The following is an 8896-nucleotide window of genomic DNA, read 5'->3' as shown; positions in this document are numbered from 1 at the left end:
TTAGGCCCTACCTCCCACATGTTCCTTGCCTTTCAAAGGAGTACTGCCAAGTGCTCTGTGTGTGAGCTTATAGGTACATTTAAGCCCTAACTTAAATGTACCCTTAACATTTAAGGGGTGGTCCATTTGCTCTTTGCTGCATCTCTGAGCTACTCAGCACTCACAGCTGTGTGGTGGAAGCTCCGATTAACAGCATTGTGTCATCATGCAGCTCTTCCCAGCCCTTTTGTAGACAGAAAAAAAGCCCATCGAAATCTGGAAACTCCACAATTCACAACTTCACTATTTTCTATTGCTCAGTTCCAAGTATGGCAGTGTTGAGGTGATGGAGACCTTAGGATGGGGGGCCTGGTGGAGGTGATTAGGAGGTGATTCTCTCGAAAATGGGAATGATTAGTTCTTGAAAGATCAAGTCAAAGTCCCACCCCGTGGCTCCCTCTTGCTTCTTTGCCATGTGTGAGACAGCCAAGGGACTTTCTGGAGAGATGTGAGCTTTTAGTTGTGGACCCTTCTTCTACTAGAATTGTAAGCCAAACAAACCTTTGTATTTTTAAGATTCTCACTTCCAGTACTTCATTATAGGAACTAAGACAGTTTAGGGGATGGAGGAACAGAGGGCACGGCATTCTCTCCTCTCAGTTTTTGAGACAAGATCTCACTTTATCCCAGGCTAGCCTAGAACTCATTTTATAATCCAGCCTGCCTCAAACTTGCCATTCTTTGCCTTAGCTGCCCAAGTGCTGGGTTGCAGGTGTGTCCCACTGTGCCTGAGCCTGCCTCCCTCTCTTTCCTTTGCTCTGTCAGTATCGGTCTCATTCTCTTTACCCATCTTTTTCTGCATTCGTGTCTGGTCCCCTGGGTAGTCCTGGAGTGCCGGTTGCCCAGCTGCTCCTGCTGAAGCAGCTGTCTTTTGGATGGACTCAATGAAGCTTCAAGGACGGGGGCCAGACAGGTTAACCTCCCAAGAAATTGCCTGGAAGTAGTGTCACAGGCAGGCATTGCAACCTTATTACAAAATAAAAACAGATAGATGGGTTACTGTAAACCCTGGGTGGGCCTCCCACAGACTCTGGTGAGCTTAGATAGCAGTGGAGGCCAGAGAGGAGGTAGGAAGCCCATCAGTGGGCCCAGGGGGTTAGAGAAACAGTCTTGCTCCTCTGACTCTACCGTGCAGGTGGGATGGAGGCCTCCCGCTCTGCATCGCTGTGGTGGAGCAGGAGTAGAGTGAGTCCCAGAGACTTGATGATCTGCCATGATATTTAATAACTCATGAAGGGTACCCATTAAATAAATTATGGCTTTTCCATAACTGTTAAAAATTATGAGATAGATTTACACATGCTGCTGTAGTAGAATCTCCAATAAATAATGAGGGGAAAAGCAAGCCTGTGTGTGGTCCGTTTCCTCTGAGGGAGGACGATGGGGAGACATGTCCATATGTTCTTACACAAACATGCCTTGGAGTATGTGGATTGTGTCCCCATACTCTCACTGTAAAGTGAAATGTCCTAGTTCAAAAGGTGTGTGTAATGCACCAAACTCACATGCCAGAGTCTTTACATGTCATAGTTGGGCAATATCACCTGTCACAAAGCCCATTTTGTAACAGTGCATGGAATACATTAGGTAGTTTATTGAATACTTTGTTGAAAGTAAGAGTCAGGGAGGCTACATGTATGTGCTTCACACCATCATAAAATAAAAAGATCATGAGTTCAACTACTGTTCAGTCGGGGATGGTGTGTGTGTATTCGTGTGTGTGTGTGTGTGTGTGTGTGTGTGTGTGTGTGTACACATTTGTATACGCAGTGTTCTGGGTTGAATGCAAAATGGGTATACATTTGTATCCATAGTGTTGTGGTTTGTTTCTCAGCTGTTTGATAAAGTTGTGGAACCCATTGGAGGTGGAGCCTCACGGGGGTCACTGGGGCTGGGGCTTGAGGTCTTATAGGCAGACTTTCACTCTCTGCTTCTTTATGCTTCTTCAATGAAATGTGGCTAGCTGCCTCCTACTTCCCTGCTTTGATGGACTGCATCACTCAAACTGTGTGTCTCAATAAATCTCTCCTTTTCAAAGTTGCTTTTGTTGGGCAGAAGTAACTAATACAGCAGAAACCTTGGAAACTGTGAGACAGAGTAAACTTTCTCCTGCAAGCTGATTTTAGTTATGGCTGCAGAAGTGTTTGAACTCATGATGCTGCTTCAGCGGATTATCACACACATTCCTTGTTTCTATGATTTTGCTAATAGTGGAAAAGCCTGCCCCTGAGACATCTGGGCACTTCAGGTGTTGGAGCCATCATTGGCTGCAGCAATAGCTTCGGAAATGAGTGTTTCAAGCTCTCGTTGCCCAAATGTTGTTTGTGATAAAGGGTCCAAATTCCCATGAAAGATGATTCCTGAACCCTATGTGCAGGAATAACCTAGGGAGACAGGGAAGGACACTGAGAGTTATAAAAGGAACCTGGTCACAGTGCTCAGGCCCTCAGGCTCATTGTGTGTGGAGATGTTGGGGAGGGTGTTGTAGACACAGAAGACGCCCTCAATACTGGCCTATCATCCTTCTGCCTCATTTCATCCGATTATCATAACCACAGGTCTGCCTGCAATATTAACTTGTTGATTCCCCTTCCCCAAGTATAATCTTGAAGCTGTATGGAAGATTCCCCAGGCAGGTGCCGGAGTGTGTAGGGTTTCTGGTACCAGCAGCCCTCTGTGCTCTCTGGATCTACATTTCAGGATCCAGTCTCCTGTAGATTGAAAAGGGAAGGGAAAAGAAGAGGTGTCTATACCAGACATGGGGGGTCTGCAGCTTGCTGAGCGCAGAGCAAACCTAAACATGAACAAGGAATAAAGAAGTAGAGAGATAGTTGGTGCCTTCTGCTGGTGAAGAGAAGGAAGGAGTTCTTCAGTTGGTGCCCTGAACCAAGAAAGGGGGATTTCATTTGGTGAGCTCAGTCACATTCTCATTGGGAAGCACTTTGGGGATGGATACATTTCTGAGCATACTCAGTATAAGGTCATAGTTTTGACTAATTCAAGTCATTGGAGAGCAAGTTTGAAAGATTACAATGTCCACAGGAATGCTAGGAGGCTTGCTATAAAGATGGAAGACAGAGAGGCTCCAGGTATGCTCAGTTTTCTACAAAAAATCTTTAGCTTGCAACAAGAGGCTCCTCAAAGGAACCCTAGCTCAGGAGGTCCTCTCTAAAGGTGCCTGTCTGGCTTAGAGGCTCTGGGGTGGCGGGCTGCAGAAGGCAGTGCTACAGGGCAAGGAACAAAGTCTGCACTTGTGTTCTTGGGGTTCAAACACTGGATTTAGGTTTCTTGGTCTGTTTTTCTGTTGCTAATAGCAATACCTTAGGCTGGAGAGGTTTCAAAGGAAAGCGTTCACTTAGCTCACAGTTTGGGGGGCTCAAGGGGTGCACATGTTGCTGGTCTCCTCTTCCTTTTCAGACGGGGTCTCACTATAGCTCTGGTTGTGCTGAACTCCCTCTGTAGACCAGGCCACCTCAAACTCACAGCCAGCCACTGTGGTGCACACCTTTAATCCCAGAACTTGGGAGGCAGGAGCTGGTGGATCTCTGTGGGTTGTCTGGTTCAGGGTAGCGAATAGCTAGAGGAGAGTACCATGCTCTCCTCCCTGTCCTCTCCCCTGCTGACAGGCTCTTATATCTAGTTCAGGCTGGCCCTAAACTGTCGGTCCTCCTGCCTCACCTCCCAGGTTCTGGGGGTGCAAGCATGTCACACTGCCTTGCTGTTTAGCTTTTTAAAGTGTCTGGAGCAGGAGACAAATTGAGGACTGCCCCCAGTCGCCTCCTCTAGCAGCAGGGAAGTCACACCTTGGTCTTGCCCAGCAGGAACTAGCTCATCTGCATGCATCAGAAACAATTTTTGTGAATTTAATTAATCACAGTTTACATGCTAATAACCCTTGAAATATTTTATGGGCAAATAATAGACATTCCCTGCTGTGTGTGTGTGGGGTGGATTGCTGGATTCAGATTTTGCTTTTAATTTATTTCCTATTGAGTGATTAGGGAGATACCTACAGCCCTGATAGGAGGGAGATCTGATCTTCTCTGCTTGGATGGGATCCTGCAACAGTAGCCTCTTCCTCAGGGGGCATTTCATGTCAGGTGGGGCAGCAGGAAGGTCGGCATGTGGACACCTTCATTTTGAGTCCTCCAAGGTAAAAACATTGTGAGGACAATTCTAATATAGTTTTTACCTCCACCACCACCACCACCACCACCGCCACCGCAGCCGCTGCTGCCACCGCCTCCACCACCACCACCACCACCACCACCATCACTACCACCGTCACCACCACCATCACCACCATCATCACCATCATCTCTACTATCACTACTACCACTTCCACCAACGTGATAGCCACAATTACCACCACTACCATTGCCGCTCTCTTTACCAAGCCAGTTTTACATTACTACCACTCCATGGCCATTCACTGTTGACACCTCTGCCATGACCACATCTGTGACATCCATCACCATCATCATCCCATCTGCAGCAGCAGTATCACCACCATCATCACCATCACCACCATTATAATAACCACCTGCCATTCCCATGATCACATCCCCTGTTCTCATGACCACCATGTTCATCCACCCTCCCCCATCTCATGTCACCATCATGCCTTACATTCATCTTCTCCATCTTCTTTGGGTTAGATCCTTAAAAATTTTACTTTGATTGCTGCAAAATGGCCCTCTGTACTTCTGTCAGTGCTGGGGTGTCTTTTTTCTTCTTCTTTTTCCTCCTCTTTCTCCTCTTCTTCCTCTTCCTCCTCCTCCTCCACCTCCTTTTATTTTCGTTGTTCTAACAGGGTTTCCTCTGTGTAGCCCTGGCTGTCCTGGAACTCACTTTGTAGACCAGGCTGATAGTCTTGAACTCTGAGATCCACCTGCCTCTGCCTCTTGAATGCTGTGATTAAAAGCATGCCACCACTGCTTGGCTTGGAGTGTCTTCTTATAGGGACATTTGACTCTGTCTCATTTGTGAAAAGACTTCTTAACTTTAGGAGCATCAGTGGCACTCAAATCAGAGGAGTGTGTAATAGCTGAGTATGTCCTGGAACACACTCTCTGCACTGACTGAAGCATAGCTAGTTATAGCGTTAGGTAGTCGCTCATCAACCAAATCAGAAATGGCCCATGCAGCGTGTGGTGCCTAATCTACAAAGGCCAGCAGTGAGATGTTAAATGAACAAAAGCATGTTACACACATGCCACTTCTAGAGCCAAAGTGTGAGACAAATTGCATTTACAATGAAGGGCAAGAGAAGTTCATAAAGAGCTATCAGACTGAAACAAATCAGACACAAAGTAAATAAAAGTGCTAAAATTCAAACTAGCATTATTTCTTTAATGTGATAGATGATGATGTCCTGCTGGAGGGAAACCACCACTTAGCCAGAATGAATTATTGCCCTGGCACAGCTGGCCTGTCTCTACTGTATGAACTTTCTTGGCTGGGCTGGGGACTCTATTCGGCCTTTTCTTTAAGTAACCCACGAGCCAGTGAACCTTTATCTGCCCTAAGTGCATCAGTTAGAACTCAAGTGCCTCTCTTTAGCCTTCTTCTTGCCTCAGGACAACGATGACATTGCAAGACCCCCCAGAATGACTGTGAGACCCAGCATCTTGAAACCTCCATGATAATGTCCAGAGCAATAGCCTAAGATGGGGTAAGGTGTTGTGAACACCTGAGCTCAACAGGTTCTTGCTAACAGCTCAGAATCCCTCCACATAAACTGAGGATTCTCAGGATCCATTGTGATAGCTTTAGACACTGGTCCTGAAGATCAAGTTCAGTCCCTATGTCAGACTGGCCGCCTTGTCTCTGCCCCTTTCCTGTTCCTCTCTGGAGCTTTAATGGGTGCCTTAGAAGCGATTGTGGGGTACCGCAGCTCCTGGCTCTCTGTGTGCTGTTCCTTTCAGCCCTGGTCCACACAGAAAGGTGCTTCTGGGGCCTGGGCCCTCCATACCTCCATGAAGGCTTCCCTGGTGTTTCAGGGAGTCTGACTTTGCCTTGTTGGGGCAGGGTCTCCCCTCCCTGGCCACTCCCCCTATAGTCATTTTTGCAGGACTCCACAGAGGGCGCACCAGAAGAGCTGGTGTGTTCAATAAAGACCTTTCATTTCCTCTGCTCTTTCCCCCTCCTCTCTCCTCTTCCCAGTCATCCTCTTCCCTTTCTCTGTTAGCTCTAGTCTCCCCCCACAACCCCTTGTCAGGCATCATCCACTAGTTTTGTTTTTGATTCAGAACATCTCACTGGCCTGGAACCCACCAAATAGGCTGTACTGGCCAACAGGTCCCACGTATTTTCTCCCCAGCACTGATGTGGCAAGTATCCATCACCACATCCACATCACCACATCTGGGGATGGAACTCAGGTCCTTATGGGTGCACAGAAAGTACTTGGCCAACAGCTCCTTCTCCCCAGAACTGCCACCACACTTTTAGCCTAGCCATCTCTTGGAGGAACCTAAGTATTTACTGCCCTTTGAGATCCCTGGAGCCTATTTCCTGGGAACTGAAGGGTAGGCTCAGGGATGTCTCAGGAGAGTTGAGGCAAAGACTTGCCAGCCTGCTGCTCAGGGAGTCCCCTCATGGAGAATGACAGTGTATCTCTGTATGCTGATTACCTCCAGAGAATCCAGCTGTAGCTATGACCCAGGGAATGGCTTTACATTTTTGTGACTTGATTCATGTTGTTAAAATGGAGCAAGAACATTGAGGCTTTTCAGGACTGTGGGGAGAATTAAATGAGTCCTTGTTTCGGCAAGCACTGAACCTTGTACTGGGGTATAATAAACATGCATGTCCCTGCCATTTCTTCTGTCTAGAAGACTAATGGGACTTTTATTGTGGAAGCCCTAGGTGGAGAACAAGATGTTCGAGTTCTGGCTCATGTTTTACTGTGACATGACTTTGGGCAAGTATTTGTCCATTCTCTGTCCTTACAACAAAATAATGGAGGGTGGAGGCTTTACAAAGAAAAGAGGTTTGCTTAGGTCATAATTTTGGAGGCTGAAAGCCCAAACAAATGGCCTGATCTATTTGTTTGGTGAGGGTCCCCTGAGTACCTCACAAAGTGGCAGAGTGGTGGCCTCCCTTTGTTGTGACCCACACTCACAAGAACTAACAGGGGTCACTTGTCATAATAACGCTCATCCCCAGGCCAGTATAAGAGGGAGGAAGGTGTTAGTGAAAAAAGTGAAGCAGGCCAGGCAGTGGTGGTGCATGCCTTTAGTCCCAGCACTTGGGAGGCAGAGGCAGGAGGATTTCTGAGTTCGAGGCCAGCCTGGTCTACAGAGTGAGTTCCAGGACAGCCAGGGCTACACAGAGAAATCCTGTCTCGAAAGCCAAAAAGAAAAAAAAAATAAATAAGGAAAGAAAGAAAGAGAGAAAGAAAGGAAGGAAGGAAGGAAGGAAGGAAGGAAGAAAGAAAAAGAGAAAGAAAGAAAGAAAAAGGCGAAGCAGGCCAGCAGATGATGTCTGTTGGCTGTCTTTTGGCATGATGGCAAAATGCCCAAGAAAAACCACTTCAGGAAGAAAGATTTCTTTTGACTCATGGCTTCAGAAGTTGGAGTCTTTGACTCCACTGCCTTTAGGTCCATGGTGAGGCAGAAGGATTGTGGTGGAAGGGAATGTGGAAGAAAGGTGTTTACCTCGTAGCTGCTCAGAAACACACAGTGGAGAGACTTAAGATAGGATCTACCTGTCTGGGACACAACCCCCCATTTAGTTCCTCCAACCAGGCTCTACCTCTGTTTGGACTCTGGTGAGGGTGTGCTGTCTACATCACAGCAGGACAGAGAAATGGGAAGGGAAATAGTCCTGTGCATAAGATACCACACCTGCTGGGTGACTAGCTTCACTTTATAGTGCAAATCAGATCTACTTATATGTAAATCTGTACTGCCCCCACAAGAACTAACTTGTGGTATGTGTGATAATGATGTCATTGTGAGCCCATTAAGGGTTGCTGCCACTGATGAGCTTTTGAAAACCCCCACTTCTGCAGGCACATTGGCTTTCAGGGTCTGTCCTACCAGAGTTACTGTAACCTCCAATCACTTGTCATTTCTTCCTGCCTGTCACAGGACAGGGATGCCACGCCATCCAGGATGGGAGCCTGGCTTGCCTCTAGGCAGGGTGCCAGCATCAGGTAGATGAGGATTTTTCAGAGCATTGGGGAAACAGCATGTTCCCAGTTTCTATTTTTGCTTCCTTCCTGTCTGCGCATTTCTACTTTTATTTAGGGCTGTGTTCAATGCTGTAATTAGTTTCTGAATTGGTTACTTCCCTGTCTGGGGCATGCAGCTTCCTGCCTTGGTTGGACCCGGCACTGTAAACAACCATGGTGCTTTGGTTGGGAGGTTCCCTCTGAAATCATGCCTGAAATAGATAAAAGGCAAATTAGATACTGGAAAATAACTTTCAATTACATTTGAATTCGTGGAAAATTTCACCTTACATCTGTGTTAGGGACAAATGAGTTTGCTGAAACACAGTACATTTGGAGCGAGTGCCAGGAAAGCTGTCGGTGTTGGGTAGCAGCTTGGTACCAGGAGAAGATAAGATCTACCCAAGGGGAGTGAAGTGGGGTGGGTGGGGGCACAGAAGGCCTCATAAGGGATGATCATGAAAATGAACTAGGGAGTGGAGAGGGGTAAGAGACCTTGGGTGGATCTGTTGGGTCTTCCAGAGATAAGACCCCTTCAGAGGAAAGCCACGTGGTCAGTTACCTAGGTTCAACTGGAGGTGAGGAGGGTTGACAGAGTCCTCTCCATCTCAGGGACAGGGAGATCATTCGTTTTGGTTTCCAGTTCTGATGACAGGGAATTGGATGCAGGTGTTGGTG

Source organism: Mastomys coucha, unplaced genomic scaffold, assembly GCF_008632895.1.
Source record: "Mastomys coucha isolate ucsf_1 unplaced genomic scaffold, UCSF_Mcou_1 pScaffold21, whole genome shotgun sequence".
NCBI classification, from domain to species: Eukaryota; Metazoa; Chordata; class Mammalia; order Rodentia; family Muridae; genus Mastomys; species Mastomys coucha.
This window is presented reverse-complemented; position numbering follows the sequence as displayed.